At 40.3% G+C, this 15,353-nt stretch overlaps 1 protein-coding gene across 3 annotated transcripts in view; it reads left to right on the top strand.

Moving 5' to 3' along the window:
* LRRC28 (leucine rich repeat containing 28) overlaps nucleotides 1-15,353 on the top strand; it is a 181,568-nt gene that overhangs the window by 70,984 nt on the left and 95,231 nt on the right. The gene's annotated exons all lie outside the window — the stretch shown is intronic.

Here is a 15,353-nt window from a genome sequence, read left to right as displayed (position 1 = left end):
TAGGTTTACGAGATAGCTATGCCTGCTCTGTGACCAAGCAATTCTACTCTGAGGTTTATTTCCACATATAAACCAAAAGAAGTGTATAGTATTGGTCATAGCAGCAATATTTTTACATGACCCAAACTGGATATGCATGACCTCTCACAGTCGAATCGATAAAACTGTTTAATCATCAAGTGTATGGATTCCCAAACTTATTTGGCCTGCTGACCCCTTTTCAGGAAAACAAACACAAACCGTACTCACCACCTCCCTGCCCCCTACCTCACAATTAAAAGCTTTTGAAAACTCTTATACTTTAGCCCCTACTCCAGGATAAAGCATAGGTATTTGCTTTTGCACCGCCCACCCTGGATCATTCTACCACCCATTGTGGGTAGTATCACCCACAGTGTGAAACACTGAATTATAATGGAATCCTATAAAGCAATGAAAAGAACAGACGTATATTCAACAGCAGGTTCCAGTTGTTCAAGTGCAGTGTGGAACAAAAGAAGCCAGTCATGAAGGACTGCGCACACAACTCCAGACTCACAGCCATGGAGCCGGTTCCAACTCAGTGACCATATCCGACAGAGTAGACCCGCTCCTGTGCGTTTCCAAGACGGTAACTGATTTCAGGAGTAGGAATCCTTATCTTTCTCCCAAGAATTCATAGTATATTTTTCAGTTATATAAGGTTCAAAAACATGGGAAACTAAATCAGTCTTCAGAACTTCTTAATTGAATAGTAAAAGTAAAGAGACTAAATGATTTCCATAAAAATTCAAATAAAAAATTCTTTTGGAACTTTCCATTTTCCAGGTAGAACATAGTCAGCCGAGGTAAACCAATCATTCCACTACAGTAACAAAGCAAAATGGGATACATTCCAAAAGTCATAAATTTTAAAGTGTTAAAATTTTTTGGAAATAATTTTGGGACAGGAGGTTTATGCCACAAGATTCATCTTACTCACTTCTATTTAGGGCACTGCTTTTGCAAGGCTGACCAGTTAATACTTGATGAATGAAAATGAACTGAGAAGGTAAAGGCACATATCTGGAATGAAAGATAGAATGAAAATTTTTATAGTTTGCTCCACTCAAAGTGTAAATGCTATATTATTTAGATACCTCATAAAGAAACTTGTCACATCGTATCCTACATGGAACCTTAAGGTGCTATACAAATTACATATTAAAAAAAAGAATTATATATTCTTCTATAAGTCATCTATTACATAATGTATGTATATGGTGTAGATATTGAAGAATATTGTTTATAGTGGTAAGTTACTCGGTCCTATTGTTCCCTGTCTTGGCTGTTTTCATAATGAAAACTTGGGAAGCTATGGGACCTGGTGCATTACCTTTAGAATACAGGGATGGGACTGGTCTGTAAGCTGAGATGATTTCGTGCTTAAGTTGGGGTTGCGCCTCTCCACCCCCAATAATAGTTTAGAAGTACTGTCTTCTCAGTACATCTTATCAGGTAGGTGGGAGAGTGGGAAACTTGAGGGCCGTAAGTCTTATTACTAGTGATGTAACCTTGGTCCCATGGTTAAGTTGGTGACTGCTGGATCTTTTCCATGTGAAGTTACTGTCTCTCCTTTTGTATTTGATAAATATCTAGGGTAAGATTCTTTGAGACTATGTCAATATCCTGTTTTGCCTCAGAAGTTTGTCCTCTAATTATTAGTACCTATCGGCATATCTCGCCTAATGATATTTGCCAGAAAGACCAGACTGGAGAAGGACCTCATGCTTGGTACAATGGAGGGGCAGCAAAAGAAGGAAGGCCCTCCATGAGATGGGTTGACATGGTGGCAGCAACCATGGGCTCAGGCACGGGAACAATTGTGGGGCTGGCCTAGGACCAGGCAGTGTTTGTTCGGTTGTGCATAAGGTCGCTACAGGTTGGAACCACTTAATGGGACCCAACAACAACCATGACATTTGCTGGTGTTAAGGTTTGTGGTTTCCTTATTCCTTGTACATTTTAAAATTGGATTCCTCCTGTAAAGAACTGTCCCATCTCCCTTATTTATTTATATCAGTGGGAACGCATGGTATGTCTTCTAGTTTGTGGGTTAAATCAACACTCTCATTTACTTGGCCGCTCAAATTCTTTGCCTTCGGACATTAAGAGTTCCTTCTAGCAACCTTCTGTGCCTTTTTAACGTGCCCCTTCCTTTGATCAAAAAGCCCCTTACTCTCGGGCATCACTAGACATGTCAGGTTCCTTTTTATGTATACTTCTCCTCGGGCCTGGTTTCTTTTATTGGAGATGGGAATACAGAAACCCTGATCTCGGAGCTAAGTATGATCTTTGCTACTGGGGAGATGGGGACTTGTGACTGAATTTGCGGTGAGGGGAGGAGGCGATCTCAGTGTCCGTTTCCAGGTGCCTGTGAGTTGGAGGCGTTCTTTTTTAACTTTCCTGGTGTGTGAAGTAGATGAGCGTTTACATGTCACATCATCATTTTCACATTCAACAATATAAACTTCCCAGTGTTCTGTTTCCCTAACCCTCTCCCTCACCCCCATCTCCCCCTCGTAGGATCTTATCTTCATCCTCACTCAAGTTACCATGTGTCTGTCCTCTAGCCGGTTAGTGCCCCTTTCCTCCCATCTACCCCTGTCCTTGGGCAGCATAACAGTCGGTTTATATTGATTTTTTTCTAATAACAGTGGTTTCATACAATATTGACTAACTTCACTCACATAATGTCTTCCAGATTCATCGATGTCATGGGGTGTTTCACAGTTTTATCATTATTCTTTAAACACTGTGTGTATGTGCCAAAGTCCCAGGATAGTGCTTCTCCTGTCAAGGTACACCTGGAAAATGTCTTTCTGGAATGCTGGAGTCAACTGGAGGTTTAGAGGCCTGGATGAAGCTGCTAAGAGTAGAGGTGGCCCTACTGGGAGCTCTGGCTACCCCAGCCACATCAAGTGGAGGGGCTACAGGGAGAAGCTCTGACTAAGGGTAGATTTAGTAGATCACAATTGCTGGCTATGAAGAATCGACTCTGCTTTTCCATAGTGGTTGTAGGACTTCACACTTCCACCTGGAGTGTTATTGTTTTGCAATATCATTTTTCCAATTCTTGATATTGTGAGACTTTACATTTTCTTTTGCCAGTAAACAGGTAAATTAAATTTCAGTCATGATTCTGTCAACTGACACATTAGCTACCCCAACCTTTTATATTCCTTAACACATTTGCAAGCCCCTGTGTCAAGTTAGCACTAAAAATATCTAACAGTATAAACACAAGAAACTTGAAACACTTTACCTTTATTTACATCAATGGTTTTAATTCTGAAATATTGATGGACTGTTATTATGACTTTTTCTTAATCTAGTAACCTTGTCAAAAAACAAATGAATTTAGATTGTTGTATTCAGTTCTTTAATTGGTTCATGCTGATTTTAAATTAACAACACACTTTTATTATTTTTAAAAAATAAATCATTCTATTGGTTGCTCTTACAGCTCTTAAAACAATCCATACATGAGCTGTATCAAGAACATTTGTAGATAGGTTGCCATCATCATTTCCAAAACGTTTTCTTTCTACTTGAGCCCTTGGTATCAGCTCCTCTTTTTACCCTGCCCTCCCTTCCCTCCCCACTCAAGAACCCTTGGTAATCTATCAATTCTTTTTTTCACACACACACACACATATAAATATGTGTGATCCAAGTGAGATTTTATTTTATTATTTTTAATCGTTTTATTAGGGGCTCATACAACTCTTATCACAATCCATGCATACATCAATTATGTAATGCAAATTTGTACCTTCATTGCCCTCCTCATTCTCAAAACATTTGCTCTCCACTTAAGCCCCTGGCATCACGTCCTCATTTTCCCCCTCCCTCCCCGCTCCCTCATGAGGCCTTGATAGTTTATAAATTGTTATTTTGTCATATCTTGCCCTGTCTGATGTCCCCCTTCACCCACTTTTCTGTTGTCCGTCCCCCAGGGCGGTGGTGGTAGGGGTTATACATAAATCATTGCAGTCGGTTCCCCCGTTTCTCCCCTTCTCCCCACACCTTCACCCTACTCGCATGGTATTGCCGCTCCCATTACGGTTCCTGAGGTGCTTATCTGCCCTGGATTCCATGTGTTGGGAGCTCTTATCTGTACCAGTGTACATGCTGTGGTCTAGCCAGGTTTGTGTAGAACTGGGATAATGATAGTGGGGGGACAGAAAGCATTAAAGAACTAGAGGAACGTTGTGTGTTTCGTAGGTGCTATATTGCACCTTGGCTGGCTCGTCCCTTCCTGGTAACACCACGCTTAAAAAAAAATTCTTAACAAGTTTATGAAGGTGTAATTTACTTTAGCCATAAAATTCATGGTATGATCACTCTACATGGCAATTTTAAATTCTGAATCTTAAGTCAGTTTACACACTGATGCCACCATTCCCATTCCCAGTTTAGTGCACTTCCATCATCACAGAACATTCCCTACTCCTACCCTACGACACAGATAACTACTACTCTGTTTTTGTTTCTCTAGGTTTGCTTTTTATAGCAATTTCATATGTAAGTAATCATACAGCATATCCTAATTTTGCAGTTGGATACAATCATTTAGGAAAAATTTTGAGATTAATTTATCTCCCCATTCTATTTTTACTTAATTATATGACTATATCAAAATTTCCTTATACATTTACCAGTGGATTGTTACCAGTTTCTGACAATTATGGATGACGCTGCTAGTAAATTATTTGACAAGTCTTTGACTGGACATAAGACTTCATTTTCTTGGATAGTATCTTAGGAGTAGAATGGTTGAACTGAATGGCTAGATGGATAGTTAGCATTTAAGAGACTGCCAGAGTCTCCTCCACAGCGGCTTTACCATTTTACGTCCCCACTATAGCCATGTGCGAGGCCTCTGGTTTTGCCACATCCTCACCAGCACTTGGTATGGTCAGGTTTTATTATTATTATATTTTTCCTAATGGGTATATGGTAATGTCTCAATGTGTTTAAGTTTTACTTCTTTAATTAGTATGACAATAAGCACCTTTTCAGATGTTAATTTTCATCTGTGAATAGATATCCTTACCTTGACATTAGGGGGGAAATATTCAATTTTTCACAATTCAGTAAAGAGGTTCTCATTCACTACCAACAAGTGGACACCAACTCATAGTTACCGTAGCTTTCTCATAGATGCCCCATATCAAGTTGAAGAAGTTTTCTTCTATTCCTAGGGTGTTAAAAGTCTCAATACAAATGGGTGTTACAGCAGTCTGGGTCTATTCAGGAGACCTATTCATAGTCCCTGATATGATGGACTGTAATTCCTATTTTGGAGAGCATTATTTGTGAAGGAAGAGGAATAGATGGAGATTAAGACCTGACCATAGTAAAGGATATGAACTGGACTAAATTCACACGGGTAGAAACATGCATACCAGACTTATACATGTCATAGGCAAGCAAGAAGAGCATTAAAATAGTAAATATAGGGCAGTCCCCGGCCAACCTTCATTGGGCACCCTCAAAGCAAGAGATCCAAACCAAAGTCCAGTGACCTCCAATTCTATAACCTTGGGACAGCAGTCATCTGCTTCTCACACTAGGGGAGTTAAACCTACAATCCAAGGGAGTATGTAAGTGCCTTAAATCTGCTACAGGTGAGTTTGAGGTAACATCAGTTCACTTGGGAGGCGGCGGGGTGGGGGGTGGAGGTGTTTCCACATCAAATCCTTCAGGTGTAACCTATGTAGGATGGTGTGCACCTTGAAAGGACAGGTTCTAAAGTCCCAATAGTCTATAACACAGGGCCTGGGGAACCAGCTGCTGGATAGACACTTGGTCAAAAGTGCCCGATTAAGAATAAAGTACCAGGTATATCTCCCTTTGGGTTCTATATAAAAAATGTTAAGCATTTTGTTTGTTTACTTGTTTGTTCTCTTGATGCTACCAACCAATACATGTGTAATTTCTTTCTGCAAGACTACATGGCTCCTGCCCCCACATTGACTTGAATTTCCAGTAAGATTCACTAATCACTCTGGTAGGAGTGTTTACTGATTTGGGGTAACCTTACCACATTGTTGTATGGAAGGAAAAGAAAGGTCTTCTCCCTCTCCCCCATCTTGAGAAACTGACCCCAGTTGAGGTGAAATCTCTTCTGTCGAGGTGGTTTTTAAGATGTGCATATAAAGTGGGTGATCTCTAGTTCATAAATGCTAGACATGCTCTCCCTGCCTCATTACTTGGGAGATCAAATTAGAAGATTGCTTGACCTGAAAGCAGAAGCCTGCCTTTGTCTTGGTGTTTAACCTTTTAGTAGTGGACTCAAAATATTTGTATTTTTGTGAATGGATAGCTTTTTCAGCATAATGGTCTCTAAATCCTTTCATGTCATGAGTTGCTTGTGATTTCAACACTTTTTTAAGGATGCGTAAACTATGCATCCTAAAAATCCATAGTTTGTTTAGCCATTCTTCGATCTATGTGAATTTGAATTGTTTCCAGCTTCTTGTTATTATAAAGGGTCCTTCAATAAACATTATGGTGCATGATGTTTGTCTTCTTTTGCTTGCTCTTTTGAGTATATGCCCAACAGAGGTATTGCTGGGTCACATGGTATTCTATTCCCAGTTGTTTCAGGTAGCGCCATATTACTTTCCACAATGTCGTACGTATTTGCAAGCCCACCGGCAGTATGTGACAGTTCCTGTTTCTCCACATCATTTCAAGCATTTGTTGTTCTTTGTTTGTTTTTATTTGTTTTTTAATTTTGCTATCATTGTAGGTGTAAGGTGGTATCTCATTGTTGTTTTTATTCGCATCTTCCCACATGGCTAGTAATCCTGAGGATTTCCTCATCTATTGGTTAGCTATCTGTTTATGGCCGTTGCCCACCTTTCCATTGGATTTTTTTGTTTTTTGTTTCCTATTGAGGTCTTGCAGATTCTGTATATTTTAATGATTAGTCCTTTGTCTTGTGTGTCATTGCTAAAGGTTTTTCCCCAGTCTGTGGGTTTTCATTTTACTTTTACTCTTTTGATGTGCACAGGTGTCTTGTTTTTAATACGTCCCAGTTGCTTATTTTGCCTTCCATTATTTGTGCTTCCTTTATTAGGCTTGTGTATGCCTTTCAGTAGGCCCCTTAAATTTTCCCCAGTTTTCTCAGTAATGGTCCTTTAACCTTGGGGTTTACATGTAGCCTCTAATCCACCTTGAGGTCCTTTTTATCCATGGGGTGACTTGTTGGTCTTGTTTCATTCATCTACAGAAGTAGATCCAGTTTTTCCAGTTGTTAAAGAGGGTTTCTTTTTCCCATGTAATATTTTTTGGGTCCTTTGTCAAATATCAATTGCCTATAGGTGGGTTTTCTATTCTGTTCCATTGGGCTATAGACCTGTTACTACACCAGGACCAGGCTGTTCAAGTAGTGCAAGGCCTCCTAGCTAATTTTCCTTGTAAGTTCTCTGCTTATCCTGGGTTTCTTCCCTTTCCATGTGAAGTTGGCTATTTGTTTTTCCATTTCTTTAAAGAATGTAGCTGGGGTTTGGATTGGAATTGTATTGTATTTTTAGATTGCTGTAAGTTATATTGTCATATTCACTGTTAAGTCTACCTATCCATGAGCATGGGTAGTCTTCCATTTATGTAGGCCACTTTTGGTTTCTGGTAATATTTTCTGTAGTTTGCTTTGTGTAGGTATTTTGTTTCATTTGTCATGTTTCTTTTGTGTGGCTATTGTAAATGCTATTGTTTTCTTGATGCCTTTTTTTAAAGTTCTTTTCATTTGGTATGCAGGAATTCAATTGATTTCTTTGTTAATTTTGTATCCTTTACCAAATTCCTCCATTGTTTCTAACAATCAATTTGTGGAGTCCTTGGCGTTCTGTATGGAGCTTTGGTGGTGTAGTGGTTAGGAGTCTGAATAAACTTTTATGAGTGAAAATAAAGTTTTGGATAATACAGCCACAGGCTGTCTCTGTAAAGTTTGTGGGGCCAAGTGTGTTCTAGAAAGCAAACCAGGCGTTGAGGTACCACTGGCTAATGGTGGCTTCTGGGGACCACTGGCTAATGCTATACTAATTTGTATAGTCTGGAGCAGTTGGCTATTCAGGAGTAGCATACCTGTCTTCTGGCTAAATCTCAGTACATTCACATATTGGGAAATTGGGATCCTTGGCTGTGTATTTGTTAACCCAATGAAATTAGAACCAAGGAGGTAAGTAAGTAGCTTGGTATGTAGGCTCTCTCACTGCTTAGAGAGGAAGGAGACATAGGCAGTGCTTAAGCTTCTTGGGTGGTCTTTGGAACGACAGGGTTAACAATTGTTCAGTGATCTGACTTTCCAGATGCCTTTTGGCCAATGTTTGGCAAAAGGATAAACCAACCAGAATACAAAAACAATCCCCAGCAAAACATAGCAGAACTCAAGAAAACAAGCAATCCCTTACCCCTGATTATTTTATGAATTGGAGGAAGGTTTCCTGGAAGGCCGAAAAGGGATTGATAACCAATAAGTTTAGCTTCCACAAACCCACGCCTAGACCAGTGGGTGACTGTTGATGGGTTAGGTAATTCATCTTTGTAATGAGGCAGTAGAGGATCATGTGCCTCTCTTTCCTGCAGTTTTAGACAGGCCAAGGGACTGAAGAAAAAAGCGGAGAGCAGTGGGTAGACTCGCACAGAGAAACTAATGGATAGTGAATAAATAACATGGGCAGCCAAAATGGGTGAGGGTGTGTGTGAAATGTATCAGAAGGGAAACAGAAGGAAGACTCCCAAACAGGACTGCAGGGCCATGGTGGATCCCATGCAACATTCTTCTGATGGCATAATAGACAAGGACCCTCAAGGAAGGTGCAGGTAGCAAAGCGTTGAAGGAATGCATAGGAGACTAGAAAGGCAGACACCTTGGGTTAGTGATCGGGTATAGGAGTCCAATGAGAGCACAGAGTGCCAGCCTTTCCGTGTGCCTCCATCAAGTTAACTCGCTGACTTATTGGAACTACAAAGGACAAGGTTGAATTGCCCCACAGACCTCCAAGGCTGGAGCCATGTGTGGGAATGGAAAGCCTTACTTACCTCCCCTGGAAAGGCTAGTAATTTCAAAATGCATCCCTTGCAGTCAAAAGTCGGACATGCAACCCACCACACTCCAGGGCTCCTCTGCTTCTGCTTCAGTGGTGAAAAAATGAGATCTGAAATCGAGGAACACGAACTGAAAATGAAGCCAAAGGATTGGCACCAGCTGTAGGGTAGCTCATCTCAGAGGACTGAGTCGGGAGGAATGTCCGATTCATGGTGTCAAAAATGTTAGGTTTGAGGATGGTTTTCTTCAGTTTTTGCTTCTCTACCCTAAAATAATTCATGTGGTAGGAGCACAATTTTAAGCCCAAGTAAACTTTTATGAGTAAAAATACAGCTTTGGATTGCACAGGCTGTCTCTGGAAAGCATGTGGGGGCGCTTCCCGGGCGCTTGGAGATCCAAGTGGAATGTCTAACGACACTGGGAAAGAAGCTAGAGGCTGCAGAGGCTGCTCTTCTGCTTTATCCCTTCCACACGCACTTGGAGGCTGTAGTTCTGTGCGTTGGAGGGTCTTCAGTGGATGTGCCTGTGTTTGCGTGTGTTGTAGTGTTGCAGGCGTCTGCTGTGCTTGCCCAGCTGGTTTTACTGCGCATAACCAAGCTGTGTCTTTTGTGTGTGCGCCCAATTTTTGGTCCTTCATTGTGTGTCTCTTCCCAGAGCCATGTAAGGTGTGCCTAGTTTCCTTCGTCTCGCAGCATTCAGTAGAGACAACCCCGCTTGCTTAAGCTCCCTGCCTGTCAACATCATTGTCATTTTACGTTAGAGAGCATTATCAATCAACTCCCTGGAGCATAAGTTCATTCCAATGATAGTGTCATTAATTTAGCCAATGGTATAGAATTTAAACCACAGTGGAGAAAAAAAAGTTGCGCAAGTGTAGGCTGGCTATAAACGATACGTGAATCACTGACTCACACAGCTTACATTCTCTCCAGTGTCTAGACGCTGTGCACACAAACAGCGAGGCCGGCAGTAGAGCAGACCTTTCAGTAATAGTCACGGACAAGGGCAGAACCAGGGCTACCAGATCAATACTTATTTTAATACAGCAAGAAAGGCATTGGGATAATAAGTACAGTGATACATTGGTTGCCATACTTAATTTGTTTCAAATTCTTGTTAGAACACCAAAAAGTCTGAACACTGACCATACTTTTCCCATAAAAAATCATGAAAAATCAAGTAATTGGTTCTGAGGCCCCCAAAATATACTTAAAAGTTCATTTTTCTAGGACTTTAAATCACTTCGAAGGCTTTTAGCCTTCTTGCATATCATTGTCTCAGATACATTATGGCCATTGAGTTGTTTCTTATTTATCCAAATTAGCAGTAATTTTTGAACCTCTTCATTGGTCTGAGTTCTTTTTTTTAAATCCACAATTTCACACCTTTTGCTGCTGCTAAATTAGCCACTTTAATCACAATCCCCCCCCCCCATATTGATAATGTCAACTTAGTCATGTTGTACTCCATCTCCAAATCAGACAAAAGGTGACTTGACTCAAATTTTGCAATGATTTCTTCATTTAACTCTAATTTGGTTCTCACACAATTTTCCTCTTAGCTTTACTTATGGTATCACCAACTTTCATTGGAGTCATAGTTACAATATATTGCACAAATAAAGTGTCAAAAAAACACAATGATGGATTTTATTTAGAGCTGAAAAGATTAACATTTTTTATTTTATGTATTGATCTACATCTCTTCTTTTTAAAAGTTATTTTATTGGGGCTCTTACAGCTCTTGCAACCCTCCATGCATCAATTGTATCAAGCATATTTGTACATATATTACCATTATCATTTTCTAAACATTTACTTTCATTTGAGCCCTTGGTATCAGCTCCTCTCCTCCCCCCCATGACCCCTTGATAAATTATAAACTATTACTGTTTTCATATCTTACACTGACCGCTGTCTCCCTTCACTCACATTTCTGCTGTTCGTCTCCCTGTCTGGGGGAGGGGGGTTGTGCTTCAATTATTGCCATAGGTTCCCCCTTCCTCTCCTCCTTTCCCCACCTTCCTTCTACCCTCCTGGTATCGCTACTCCCATTTCTGTTCCTGAGGGGTTTATCTGACTTGGATTCTGTGTGTCATGAGCTCTTATCTGGACCTGTGTACATGCCGGTCTAGCCAGAACTGAAAAGCAGGACTGGGGTCATGAAAATGGGGGTGGTGGAGGGGGGTGAGGAAACCTCAGAACCAGAGGAATATTGTGTTTGTTATCAGTGCTATACTGCACCCTGTTTGACTTATCTCTTCCTTTTGACCCTTCTGTGAGTTGATGTCCTATTGTCTACAGATGGGTTTGGGGGTCTCTGCTCTGATTCCTCTTGTTCTCCACAATCTGGTGTTTGTTTTTTGGGTCTTCTGATGCCTGTTACCCAAGCCTGTGGACACCTCATGATCACATAGGCTGGTGTGCTTCTTCCCTGTGGACTTGTTGCTTCGCTGCTAGAAGGCCTCTTGTTTACCTTCAAGCCTTTAAGACCCCAGGCGCTGTATCTTTTGATAGCTAGGCACCATCAGCTTTCTTCACCACATTTGCTTATGCACCCATTTTGTCTTAAGCAATTGGATTGAGTGGGTGAGCATCACAGAACGCCAGGTTTTCAGAACTAAGTGTTCTTGTGTTGAGGCAGGGCTTGAGCAGAGGCCCAAAGTCCATCTACTTCCTCAATGTATTGTATAAATATATATACATAGGCCAATATTTCTATTTTTATGTTTATGTAGTTAATATATTTACATGAGTGCACACCTGCACTAACATAAGCACTGTATGCTGTCTGAGTGAGAGCTATGCTTATTGGTCTGAAGCATCACTCTTCAGGGACCCTGGTGAGACTCGACATATGGCTCACTCTCCAGCCATACAGTTTTCTTTAAATCAGGTTTACAGTTCCACAGTTGGGCAAAATTACAAACATCGTACAGATTTTTAAAATTATTATGCAAACATTGCAGGTTCAAACTTGGAGCTGTTCATCAATCAAAGTTTCACAGTATATGGTAGTCCAGAGACCACTGGTTCTAGACCCTTGGTATAGCAGTCGTTCTTCTTACAGTGTACTTTTGGCCCCCAAGGCAACAGGTGAGTTTAAGATGCAGCCCAGTTCATGTAGTGGGGTTTCCACAGCACAGCACTCCCTTCTTTTTCCTTTCCTTTTCTTTTCAGAACTCCTTTCTTGAGGTAGACACCTTAATTATTTTTACATTTTTCTTTTTGGCTCGTGTAAGCATTTTAAGGTATTCATTCCATTATGATCACTGCTTTAGCTGATTTTCATAAATTTTTCTAATTGTGCTTTGATTTTTATTTATTTCAAGATATTTTCTAATTTACTTGTTTCTTCTTTGATTCATGAGTACTTTGGGAATCAGTTGTTTAATTTCTAGGTGTTGCCAGAAATTCTAAGTTTCTTTCTGTTGTTAATTTCTAATTTAATTCTGTTGTGATTGGAAATATACTAAGGACATGTATGTTTTCAGTTTTTGAGTATTTAATGAGTTGTTCTATGGCTTACCATAAGGGTTGCCAAATTCAGCCTATGGCCTATTTTCTTAGGTCTGTAAGCCAAAGTCTCTGTTTTTCCTTAAAAAAAACAAACAGCACAACAGTTTCAAAGATACTAGAAAACAACAGACTCTATTTGACTCACTACTGAAATATTTGCCAACTCCTGTGATAGCATATGCTACATGTTAGACATGGTAAATGTATGGGAAATATAAAGATTGAATATTTATTTCTTCATTTCATTTTTTAATTAGCTTGTTTAAAGCAATGGATATAACAATGAAAGGGGTAGAAATTAGAGCTGTATTGGACACGGTTACTATATTTTACCAAAATTAAGCCATTGTTAACTTTAGGTTATATATTATTGTACTGTCAAGTATATTACAACGTTTATAGGGACCCCAGAGCTAATGATGGATATTGTGATCCCTAGAACATACAGTAAGAAAATAACAAATACAGCAATACACCAGGGATATACATATATTGTCATTGCATGGCATTTCCTTGTCAAAATGATGGGAATTGGGAGAAAATGGAGGGACCAATTAGAAACAACAATAGTAAATGATTCAAACACCTTTTGTTAGCTATACACATCTAGGAAAGCATACACATGTTGATGAAGCACTGGAAGCACTCATTCATCTAGCTAGGACATTTGGAAGACAGCTACTTGACCAACTGACTAGAATGGATCCATCTTCTTACCGCTTCCAAAGAAAGATGGCCCGACGGAAGGCTCCAGTCATTAAGCAATATCACTGATACCATCTGCAAGTAACACTTTCCTCAAAATCACACGACAGCTGCCTGAGCAGTCCTTTGACAGGGCGCTGCCAGAGGGTCAGGCTGGCTTCAGAAGAGGACGTAGGACAGGAGGTGTCATTGCTGAGATCAGATGTCAGGCGGGTCTTGGATGAGAGCAAAGAACTCCAGAAAGATGTTTACATCTGTCATTGATTACGCTGAAGTCTCTGACTGCGTGGACCGTAACACACTGTGGGTAAACTTGAAAATGGGAAATGCAGGACATGCCATCGTGCTCTTGCAGAACTTGTACATGGTCCAGAGACAGCTGTGCATGCAGAGCAAGGGCATGCTGCATGATTTAAAATCAGGAAAGGTGGTCATATCAGGGTTGTATCCTGTCACCATACTTACTCAATCTGTATGCTGAGTAATAATCAGAGATGGATTATATGAAGAAGAATGTGGCATCAATATTGGAGGCAAGCTTTTTCCCCGTTAAAAATTTTTATTTTAATTGGGATTTAATACATATATCATTCCATAGTTCAAGCACATCCAGCAGTATTGTACAATTGCTACCGTAATCAGTTTCCAAACATTCTTTTTCTTCCTGGACTCCTGACCTTGTCTTCCTTTTACCACCCAAACCCTATTCTATTTGCTGCACCTGTAGGTTTATCAGTCTGGATTTCATCGACCGAAAAGCAGAAAAACATATAACGCAACTTCAAGCGGGTGACCCCAAGGACATAACACATCTGAGATAAAGCCTAATATGGACGAACGAAAATACAGAAAATGTCGACAACCAGATCAGGGCCAGCGTGCATCAGATTGGGGACCAACTGACAAGGTCATAACATCTTCCATACTCATCTCTCCAGTGCACTCTGCATAGTACCACGTCCCTCCCATCCCTTAACAACCTGCTGTGTGTGGATGACACAACCGTGCTTGTTGAATGTGAAGTGGTCTTGAAGTATTTGCTGACAAAGACCAAGGATGGCAGCCTCCAGTATGGACTACAGCTCGTTGTAAAGAAAACCCAATCCTCACAATTAGACCAGTAGGTAACATCATGGTGAAGTGTTGAAAAGCAAGGATGTTACTTTGAGGATTAAGGTATGACTGGTCCAAGTTGGAGGATTTTCAATCGCCTCATGTGTGTGTTAAAGTTGGATACAATAAGGAAAACTGAGGAAGAATGGATGCATTTGAATGATGATGCTGGTGACTAATAGTGAAATTATCATGGACTGCCAAAAGAGCAAGCAAAATCTGTCCTGAAGAAGTACAGCCAGGATATTCCTTAGCGGCATGGACTACAAGACTGTGTTACCAACTTTGTCAGGAGAGACCAGTCCCTGGAGAAGGACGTCAAGCGGCAGTGACAAAGAGGAGTGGACAGGCTGGATTGACGCACTGATAGGCTCAAACATAGGAACAGTCTTATCACACAGAACTGTCACTGTGAGTTGAAACCAACTGGAGTTGAAACAACATTCAAGGCTGCTCTAGGTGCTAAAGTAACACCTTAGTGATGCATGAAGCTATAGAAAGGAAGGAAGAGTAGCTGAATTTGTGGCTTTATAAGATAATGACCAATTTTTAAAAACTTCCTAGCTGTATAATTTGTTGACTGAAAGTCAAAGAAAATTGTAATCACATTACCCACGGTCAGGAAAATGTTAAAGCTTTCTTGTAAATCTTTTATAATATTACAAATAAATGCTGCATTTAATTAATTGTTTGTAAAATACATTTAAGCAACATATTGCATTTAATATATGTGTCTTCAAACAGATACACACATAAAACAAGGTTCTTTTTTTTTAATTAAAAGATCATTTTATAGCGGGGGCACAGAGCGCTAACCTACCCAAGGGGAGGGTATTGTTTATATTTCCACAGGAAAAGAGGGACCAAACTTCAACCCAGTGCTCCAAGGTGTGAAGACAACATGCCGGCGCAGAGTAGGGAATCAGTGGAGAGGTCTA

Source organism: Echinops telfairi, unplaced genomic scaffold (genome assembly GCF_000313985.2).
Source record: "Echinops telfairi isolate 266 unplaced genomic scaffold, ASM31398v2 ScPeMD7_7409;HRSCAF=8447, whole genome shotgun sequence".
Lineage (NCBI taxonomy): Eukaryota > Metazoa > Chordata > Mammalia > Afrosoricida > Tenrecidae > Echinops > Echinops telfairi.
Note: the sequence above shows the minus strand (reverse complement) of the source record. Positions and strands in the feature narration are given on the sequence as shown.